This window comes from Balaenoptera borealis, assembly GCF_965194805.1.
Source record: "Balaenoptera borealis genome assembly, chromosome: 6".
Classification (NCBI taxonomy): domain Eukaryota; kingdom Metazoa; phylum Chordata; class Mammalia; order Artiodactyla; family Balaenopteridae; genus Balaenoptera; species Balaenoptera borealis.
This window is the reverse complement of record NC_138863.1, coordinates 10,365,230-10,376,489: the sequence shown is the minus strand read 5'-3', so window position 1 is coordinate 10,376,489 and position 11,260 is coordinate 10,365,230.

The following is an 11,260-nucleotide window of genomic DNA, read 5'->3' as shown; positions in this document are numbered from 1 at the left end:
CTTACAGCTGCAGCCTACGCCACAATAACTTAGACATTGGAGGTGAAACTTTGAGCAGTATCTGTAAACCCAGAGAGCCAGACTGTGAACCTGAAGAAACAAGATAGAGAAAGCTCCACTGATGTGCTGATAAGCTGCAGTGAGGTAAGGTTAGCACCATAAACAATCAAGGAAGGAGAGGGAAGAAAATCTGGGTGAGTGCTCTGTGGCCTCATGGTCAGGGAGAAGAAGACTCTGGATTACAGATGATACAACATCTGAAGGAGCATCCAGGGGTATTTCCTACGAGATTTCAGTGTGTGAGTCAGTATAAGTCCTCTCATACTTCTCATAACAAAATAGTCATCAAGATATACACACTATTATATATAAAAGAGATAACCAACAAGGACCTACTGTATGGCACAGAGAACTATACTCAATATTTTGTAAAAACCAATTAGGGAAAAGAATCTGAAAAAGAATGTATATATATATATATATATATATATATATATATATGAAACTGAATCACTTTCCTGTACACCTGAAACTAATACAACACTGTAAGTCAACTATGCTTCAAAAAAATAAATAAATAGAGAGAGCTATTTAACAAGATCAATTAAAACTAAAATATGCAATTCCTCATCTAGGAATTTATTCTAGATGTGCAATAATAGGACACTGATTAAGTGCATTATGACATAATAGATACATAACGTGCAGTAGAATATAATACAATAGTTAAAAAGAATGTGAAAAATCTTGTATTTCATAATCAATATTTCATAATAACTGTAAATGGAGTGTAACTTTTAAAATTGTATAAAATTTTTTAAAAAATTTAAAAAGAAAAAAATAAATAAAGACTTCCCATAAGAGGATAGTCACAAATGAGTTAAAATGAATACAATAACAATAAGTGATGAATAGCAACATTTACAGTTATTGGTTATAATAATGTATATGTTTAATTCTTACAATAACTAGTTTACCAGTAAAACAACACATACCATATTAAAAAAAAAAATTGTGGAAAGTCCCATATGGTTCAAGTGGAGAAAGTAAGCCATGGTGTAATACAGTCTGGAGAGAAAAGCAAGGGCCAGTGAGACAGAAATTTTAGGCCATATTAAAAATTTTGGAAACTATTAATTGACTTTTACCCAAGGAAGGTTTAAGTTCAGATTTAAACTTTTAAAATTTACTGGAAGTAAAGGTAAAAAAAATTTACTGGAGCTGGGAAAAAATTGATGCAAAGAGATTAGTTAGAGGTTATCACAATATTTTAGGCAACACAGGATGGTGGCCTGGACTGGGTAAGAGGATTAGGGTTAGAAAGAAGTAGGTGTATTTGATTTGCAAATATTTTCTCCCATTCTGAGGGATGTCTTTTCATCTTGTTTATGGTTTCCTTTGCTGTGTAAAAGATTTTAAGTTTAATTAGGTCCCAATTGTTTATTTTTTTTAAATTTTCATTACTCTAGGAGGTGGGTCAAAGAAGATCTAGCTGTGACAATGGACAAAGGATTAATCTTCAAAACATATAAATAGCTCATGGAGCTCAATATCAAAAAAACAAACAGCCCAATTAAAAAATGGGCAGAAGCTTTTGTGTCCAGGAGTCCCACTGGGTCCTGCTTGATTTCAGTAGGGGTTCAGAGCCAGGCATTTTACATGCATTCATTCTCTCAACAAAACCGAGTGCTAACCCTGACTCTGTTCTGCAGATGGGTAACAGGTTCAGAGAGCAGTGTGTCTGACAGGGTCTTGGTGTTCCAACCGGGTGTCAGGCCTGAGCCTCTGAGGTGGGAGAGCTGAGTTCAGGACATTGGTCCACCAGAGACCTCATGGCCCCACATAATATCAAACGGGAAAAACTCTCCCAGAGATCTCCATCCCAATGCTAAGACCCAGCTCCACTCAATGACCAGCAAGCTACAGTGCTAGACACCTATGCCAAACAACTAGCAAGACAGGAACACAACAGAACCCACTGGCAGAGAGGCTGTCTAAAATCACAATAAGATCACAGATGCCACAAAACACACCACCGGATGCCGTCCTGCCCACCAGAAAGAAAAGATCCAGCCTCATTCTCCAGAACACAAGCACCAGTCCCCTCCACCAGGAAGCCTACACACCCACTGAACCCACCTTAGCCACTGGGGGCAGACACCAAAATCAACGGGAATTACACACCTGCAGCCTGAGAAAAGGAGACCCCAAACAGTAAGTTAAGAAAAATGAGAAGTCAGAGAAACACAGCAGATAAAGGAGCAAGGTAAAAACACACCAGCCCAAACAAATGAAGGGAAAATAGTCAGTCTACCTGGAAAAGAATTCAGAGTAGTGATAGTAAAGATGATCCAAAACCTTGGAAATAGAATGGGGAAAATACAAGAAACAATTAACAGGGACCTAGAAGAACTAAACAGCAAACAAACAATGATGAACAGCACAATAAATGAAATTAAAATTTCTCCAGAAGGAATCAATAGCAGAATAACTGAGGCAGAAAAACGGATAAGTGACCTGGAAGATAAAATAGTGGAAATAACTACCACAGAGCAGAATAAAGAAAAAAGAATGAAAAGAATTGAGGACAGTCTCAGAGACCTCTGGGACAACATTAAATGCACCAACAGTCGAATTATAGGGGTCCCAGAAGAAGAAGAGAAAAAAAAAAGGGACTGAGAAAATACTTGAAGAGATTATAGTGGAAAACTTCCCTAATATGGGAAAGGAAATAGTCAATCAAGTCGAGGAAGCACAAAGAGTCCCATACACGATAAACCCAAGGAGAAACACACCAAGACATATTAATCAAACTACCATAAATTAAGTTCAAAGAAAAAATATTAAAAGCAACAAGGGAAAAGCAACAAATAACATACAAGGGAATCCCCATAAGGTTAACAGCTGATCTTTCAGCAAAAACTCTGCAAGCCAGAAGGCAGTGGCAGGACATATTTAAAGTGATGAAAGGGAAAAACCTTCAACCAAGATTATTCTGTCCAGCACGGATCTCGTTCAGATTCGATGGAGAAATAGAAACCTTTACAGACAAGCAAAAGCTAAGAGAATTCAGCACCACCAAACCAACTCTACAACAAATGCTAAAGGAACTTCTCTAGGCAGGAAACACAAGAGAAGAAAAAGACCTATAATAACAAACCCAAAACAATTAAGAAAATGGTAATAGGAACATACATATCGATAACTACCTTAAATGTAAATGGATTAAATGCTCCAACCAATAGACGTAGACTGGCTGAATGGATACAAAAACAAGACCCATACATATGCTGTCTGCGAGAGACCCACTTCAGACCTAGGGACACATACAGACTGAAAGTGAGGGGATGGAAAAAGATATTCCATGCAAATGGAAATCAAAGGAAAGCTGGAGTAGCAATTCTCATATCAGACAAAACAGACTTTAAAATAAAGACTCTTACAAGAGACAAAGAAGGACACTACATACTGATCAAGGGATCAATCCAAGAAGAAGATATAACAATTGTAAATATTTATGCACCCAACATAGGAGCACCTCAATACATAGGGCAAAGGCTAACAGCCGCAAAAGGGGAAATTGACAGTAACACAATCATAGTAGGGGACTTTAACACCCCACTTTCACCAATGGACAGATCATCCAAAATGAAAATAAATAAGGAAACACAAGCTTTAAATCATACATTAAACAAGATGGACTTAATTGATATGTATAGGACATTCCACCAAAAAACAACAGAATACACTTTCTTCTCAAGTGCTCATGGAACATTCTCCAGGATAGATCATATCTTGGGTCACAAATCAAGCCTTGGTAATTTAAGAAAATTGAAATTGTATCGAGTATCTTTTCCGACCACAATGCTATGAGACTAGATATCAATTACAGGGGAAAAAATCTGTAAAAATTACAAACACATGGAGGCTAAACAATACACTACTAAATAACCAAGAGATCACTGAAGAAATCAAAGAGGAACTCAAAAAATACCTAGAAACAAATAACAATGAAAACACGACGACCCAAAAAATATGGGATGCAGCAAAAGCACTTCTAAGAGGGAGGTTTATAGCAATACAATCTTACCTCAAGAAACAAGGAAAATCTCAAATAAACAAACTAACCTTACACCTAAAGCAATTGGAGAAAGAAGGAAAAAAACCCCCAAAGTTAGCAGAAGGAAAGGAATCATAAAGATCAGATCTGAAATAAATGAAAAAGAAATGAAGGAAACAATAGCAAAGATCAATAAAAAGCTGGTTCTTTGAGAAGATAAACAAAATTGATAAACCATTAGCCAGATGCATCAAGGAAAAAAGGGGGAAGACTCAAATCAATAGAATTAGAAGTGAAAGAAGAGAAGTAACAACTGACACTGCAGAAATACAAAGGATCATGAGAGATTACTACAAGAAACTGTATGCCAATAAAATGGACAACCTGGAAGAAATGGACAAATTCTTAGAAAAGCACAACCCTACGAGACTGAACTAGGTATTAATAGAAAATATAAACAGACCAATCACAGCACTGAAATTGAAATTATGACATAAAATCTTCCAACAAACAAAAGCCAAGGACCAGAATGATTCACAGGCAAATTCTATCAAACATTTAGAGAAGAGCTAAAAACTATCCTTCTCAAACTCTTCCAAAATATAGCAGAGGGAAGAACACTCCCAAACTCATTCTACGAGGCCACCATCACCGGGATACCAAAAGGAGACAACGATGTCACAAAAAAAGAGAACTGCAGGCAATATCACTGATGAACATAGATGTAAAATTCCTCAAGAAAATACAAGGAAACAGAACCCAACAGCACCTTAAAAGGATCCTACACCATGATCAACTGGGGTTTAACACAGGAGTGCATATCAATATATGCATATCAATATATGCATATCAATCATTGTGATAAACCATATTAACAAATTGAAGGAGAAAAACCATATGATCATTTCAATACATGCAGAAAAAGATGTCGACAAAATTCAACACACATTTATGACAAAAACCCTTGAGAAAGTAGGCATAAAGGGATCTTACCTCAACATAATAAAGGCCATATATGACAAACCCACAGACAACATCATTCTCAATGGTGAAAAACTGAAACCATTTCCACTAAGATCAGGAACAAGACAAGGTTGCCCACTCTCACCACTATTATTCAACATACTTTTGGAAGTTTTAGCCATAGCAATCAGACATGAAAAACAAATAAAAGAAATCCAAATCAGAAAAGAAGAAGTAAAACTGTCACTGTTTGAAGATGACATGATACTATACACAGAGAATTCTGAAGATGCTACCAAAAACTACTAGAGCTAATCAAAGAATTTGGTAAAGCAGCAGGATACAAAATTAATGCACAGAAATCTCTTGCATTCCTGTACACTAATGATGAAAAACCTGAAAGAGAAATTAAGGAAACACTCCCATTTACCATTGCAAAAAAAAGAATAAAATACCTAGGAATAAACCTACCTAAGGAGAGAAAAGACCTGTATGGAGAAAACGATAAGAAATTGACGAAAAAAATTAAAGATGATACAAACAGATGGAGAGATATACCATGTTCTTGGATTGGAAGAATCAACATTCTGAAAATGACTCTACTACCCAAAGCAATCTACAGATTCAATGCAATCCCTATCAAAACACCAATGGCATTTTTCACAGAACTAGAACAAAAAATTTCACAATTTGTATGGAAACACAAAATACCCTGAAGCGCTCAAGCACTCTTGAGAAAGAAAAATGGAGCTGGAGGAATCAGGCTCCCTGACTTCAGACTATACTACAAAGCTACAGTCATCAAGACAGTATGGTACTGGCACAAAAACAGAAATATAGATCAATGGAACAGGATAGAAAGCCCAGAGGTAAACCCATGTACATATGGTCACCTTATTTTTGATAAAGGAGGCAAGAATACACAATGGAGAAAAGACAGCCTCTTCAATAAGTGGTGCTGGGAAAACTGGGCAGCTACATGTAAGAGAATAAAATTAGAACACTCCCTAACACCATACACAAAAATAAACTCAAAATGGATTAAAGACCTAAATGTAAGGCCAGACACTACAAAACTCTTAGAGGAAAACATAGGCAGAGCATTCTATGACATAAATCACAGCGAGATCCTTTTTGACCCACCCCTTAGAGAAATGGAAATAAAAACAAAAATAAACAAATTGGACCTAAAGAAACTTAAAAGCTTTTGCACAGCAAAGGAAACCATAAACAAAACAAAAAGACAGCCCTCAGAATGGGAGAAAAGATTTGCAAACGAAGCAACTGACAAAGGATTAATCTCCAAAATTTACAAGTAGCTTATGCAGCTCAATACCAAAAGAACAAACAACCCAATCCAAAAATGGGCAGAAGAGCAAAATAGACATTTCTCCAAAGTAGATATACAGATTGCCAGCAACACATGAAAGGTTGCTCAACATCACTAATCATTTGAGAAATGCAAATCAAAACTACACTGAGGTATCACCTCACACCAGTCAGAGTGTACAACATCAAAAAATCTACAAACAACAAATGCTGGAGAGGGTGTGGAGAAAAGGGAACCCTCTTGCACTGTTGGTGGGAATGTAAATTGATAACAGCCACTATGGAGAACAATATGGAGGTTCCTTAAAAAACTAAAAATAGAACTACCATATGACCCAGCAATCCCACTTCTGGGCATATACACTGAGAAAACCATAAGTCAAAAGGACACATGCACCCCAATGTTCATTGCAGCTCTATTTACAATAGCCAGGACATGGAAACAACCTAAATGTCCAACGACAAATGAATGGATAAAGAAGATGTGGTACATATATACAATGGAATATTGCTCAGCCATAAAAGGCAAGAAATTGGGTCATTTTAGAGATGTAGATGGACCTAGAGTCTCTCATACAGAGTGAAGTAAGCCAGAAAGAGAAAAACAAATATCGTATATTAACACATATGTGGAATCCAGAAAAATGGTACAGATGAACCTATTTGTAAGGCTGGAATAGAGACATAGACTTAGAGAACAGACATGTGAACACAGAGGAGGAAGAGCAGGGTGGGACGAATTGGGAGATTAGTTTTGACATAAATACACTACCGTGTGTATGATCGATAGCTAGTAGGAACATGCTGTATAGCACAGGGAACTCAGCTGGGTGCTCTGTGATGACCTAGATGGGTGGCATGGGGGGCGGTGGGAGGGAGGCCCAAGAGGGAGGGGATATAGATATACATATAGCTGATTCACATAATTGTACAGCAGAAAATAACACAACATTGTAAAGCAATTTTACTCCAATAAAATAAAGACCCTGTGTAGCCAAATAAATAAATAAATATATTTTTTAAAAGTAGATGTATTCAATATGAGCCAGGCTTTGGTAATTTTTAGATGGAGGGAAGTGGTGAGAGAGAAGTGAAGATGATGCTGAAGTTTTGGCTTTAACTAGATAATTGACACAATCATTTCCTGACATTAGAAAAATGAAAGGCAGAAAAAGTTCAGTGGGAAATATCACTTTGGACTAGTTCATTTTGAGGTGTTCAAAGGTACTTAGGTGAGCATGTCACATAGACATTTGACATATTGGTTTGGATTTCCAAAATCAGGCCACTACTGAAGACATGGATTTGGGAGTCACTGTCTACCCAATGTTCACCTTCCCCTTCTCCATTGCTAGCAATACTCTAATTTTGTTTAGTGATAATATGCCTAACTAAAAATGCACATCTTCTCAGACTTATTAATATATAGGGTTGGTCAAATAACTCAGATTGCTCCAAAGAGACATAAAAGAAACTCTTCTAGGAACTGCAGGGAAGGTCTTTGCTTTCATGACACGAGCATAACTTTTTTACCCACTTGCCCTTCCCTTTCTTTGCCTGAGGAACCATGATCTATCTGGAGATACAGCAGCTATATTACAACTACATTTCTAGTATAAGTGGTAATTGAGTGATGGGAATGGATAAAATGTAAGAGAAACTGAAAGATAGTGTAAAGCTAGAAGTGCATATGTTCAAAGAAAAATCCTAAGGAAATTCAAAATTGAATTTTGATTAGAGGAGAAAGTTCTAGATGAATAAAATGAGGATGAGTAGCCAAAGATGTTGGGAAAAAATGACAGAGTGTGGAAGGAGAGAAGATGAGAAAAGAAAATGTTTTAACAAGGAAGAAGTGGTCAATCATTTTAAATGCTGCTGAGAAAGTAATACAAATAATTGATATTTTCCATCTAGAAAATCCAAGGTAAACAAGTGAAAATTAATAAATGTATGGAAGAGTTCAATAAGTGGATCTGATCTAGGATAACCATGAAAATCTGCCCCAATTGAACCTTCGACCCGTCCTGAAATATGAATGCCCCTTGAATATTACTTTTCCCCCTTTGACTTGACTGTTCTATTTTTTTCTTTATTTTATCACCTTCTTGGAAAATCCTTTCCCAGGAATTGCCAGATAGTCAGTGATATCCACACAATGTTATTTGTACCCTCTCAATGCCACTTGCAACTCATTTACAGCAAAATGAATTTTTAATATTTGGGACGTTTAAGTGATTGTTTTATACATATTTTTCCCTGAGATAGTGAGGCTTTAAAAGTCATTTTTCTGCAGAAAATTCTAGATTATCACATAAGAAAAAATCTGTCCTCATCTGACTGAGAAAAATCTCACAGCGATATTGAAATGAAGCAGATCCCCAACCAGTGTTTCATAATTTTCCTTTGTGACTACCTGAGCAAAACTTTTCCCAGCACAAGGACCATCTAAGAATATGACCACAATTATTTACTTATCATTACCGCTGAGAGACAGCTAAAAAGATGAATTGCTGGATCACTTTTATGGTTAGGGAGAATGCATTTTATAAAGATGAATGTCATAGAACATTTATTTTTACTTCAGGCCATGCCCACTGTATGGGAGCCAATAAAATATTCATTTTCTGCTGTCCTCCCTTTTTGGCAGGTAATGGGCTGTTATAAAGGGCCGTAAAACATCACTATGCTAAGCAGCGTGTGAGAAAGGGAGCCAACTCACCTCCTCCTCAAGTCAGGAACTAGTGTCTATGTGGCATGATTGTGTTCCACATGTTTGATGACCAGACTAATCCCCAAGAACTGGAGAGCCAGAGCCTGGTCAGCAAGGGGAGGGCACCGTGCCAACGAAGAGCCATGGTCCTGGCTGCCAGGAGTTGTCCAGGGTGATCACAGAAAAGCTGGCCCATGTGAGCTTCTGGCTGCTTTGCCTTCTCTGCCTTTTCCCTTCAAAGTGCAATTCTGGAAGTTTGGAGAGGTGGGATCTGTAAGTAGTGTTTTACAAGTTGTTTGGGTAGGTGATTGCCTTTTGGGAAAACAAAATCAAATCGGTAACTGCTAACATAATGCTGTATTCTTTTGGTTTTTTTTTTTTTTCACTTTGTAACAAATTATCACCAACGTTGTGTCTTAACACCCATTTCGAATCTCGCAGTTCCCGTAGGTCCAAAATCCAGGCATAGCACAACTGGGTTCTCTGCTCAGGGTCTCATAGGATTGAAATCAAAGTGTCCACCGGCTATGATCTCATCTGGAGCTAAGTGTCCTTTCGCAAGATCTTTCAGTTCCTAATGGTTGTAGAATGGAGGCTCCTGTTTTTAAACTATCTGTCAACCAGGGTAGCTCTCAACAACCAGAGGTCACCCCCAGGTCCTAGTTAACCAGTTCACTCCATAGATGGTTCACTACATGACTGTTTGCTTTCTTCCAGGCCAACAGGAGAGGACTTCTGACTTCCGAGAAGGCCTGGACACTTTTAAAGGGTTTACCTAATTAGGTCAATTCACCCAAGAAAGCATCCCTTTTGATTCACTCAAAGTCAACTGATTAGAGATCTTAATTTTACCTACAAGATCTGTTTTGCCATGTAATGTAATATAATCTCAATAATGAAATCCTATCATATTCACAAGTCCTGCCAGCAATCAAGGGGATGGGATTATCCAAGGTATATATATCAGGAGGAGGGGATCTTAGGGCCCTCTTTAGAATTCGGCCTCCCAGACCATTCTAACCATATTTGACTTCTTGAGACAAAACTCCTCCTTACTCTGCTTTATTTTTCCATAACACTTACCCACTGTCTCATACCATATTGTTTATGTATTTACTTATTTATTAATTATCTCCCATTAGAATGTCAGCTTCACTGGACCTGGGACTTTGTCTCTCTTGTTTCACATACAGACAGATCTGCCTGCACATAGTCAATAGATATTGGTTAGTTGAGTAAACTAAAAAAGGAGTGAGTAAATGAGTGAACAGGGAATCAAAAAGGTAGGTTTTCTACATCTTAATAGGTCCCCTTTCCCTGCATACTGCCCACAAGAAAATGAATAAAGTCCCACCAGCCCAATCTCCCTCTTCTTGGAGAATGGAGTCTTACAGACAACCCCCTAGATTCACAGCAGTGCCAGCATGAACTTGATTTCTAACACTGCTCTGAGATTAATTATTTCACTAACCTTGCCTTTCATTTTCCTCTACTCTTCTGGTTTTAATTTCTGAAGTTAATTTTACATTTTTCTCTAAATAATGCATACACAGAGCTAAAAATATTTGATGGCACCAAAGTCATGCATACAAGTGCACACACACACACACACACACACACACACACACATAACCAGGATCTTCCTGTTCCTTCCACACATCCACTCCCAGAAGCAGCTTTGCTTCTAACGTATTTAGAAATAATGAACTTCTGCTGTTATTTCTTGACATGGCTTCTGGGGAGTATCTGCCGTGGTAGTTGAGGACTCAACTCCAGAATTCAAACATGTGGTGCAGATCATGAAGTGGACAGCTTCCTTTCTTTGGTATCCTGAGGTTCTTTCAACATAACATCTGTTGCATGAGGCTGAACCCAGGAGAGGTCTGAGGCTTTAGCTCATTAACACTGAGTTCCCAGAAGTGGTAGAATTGTGGTCTCAACCACCTGTCATGAGACGGTGACATTTCTTCAGGAGAGTTGGATTCATCTGGAAGGTTGCTTCTATCAGGCTGCCGTGGAAGTAGAGGGACATCCAAACTGACATTGAATAATTGAAGCATTTTGTTACCTGAGTGACTGCTAACCTGGCATTCCTTCTCTCCTGTATGTGGCTCATTTGTCATGTTCTTTATTCTCTTACACATTCTGAACTGGTTCTCCAACATGCTTCCCCCACACTCAGATCACTGACAACATAG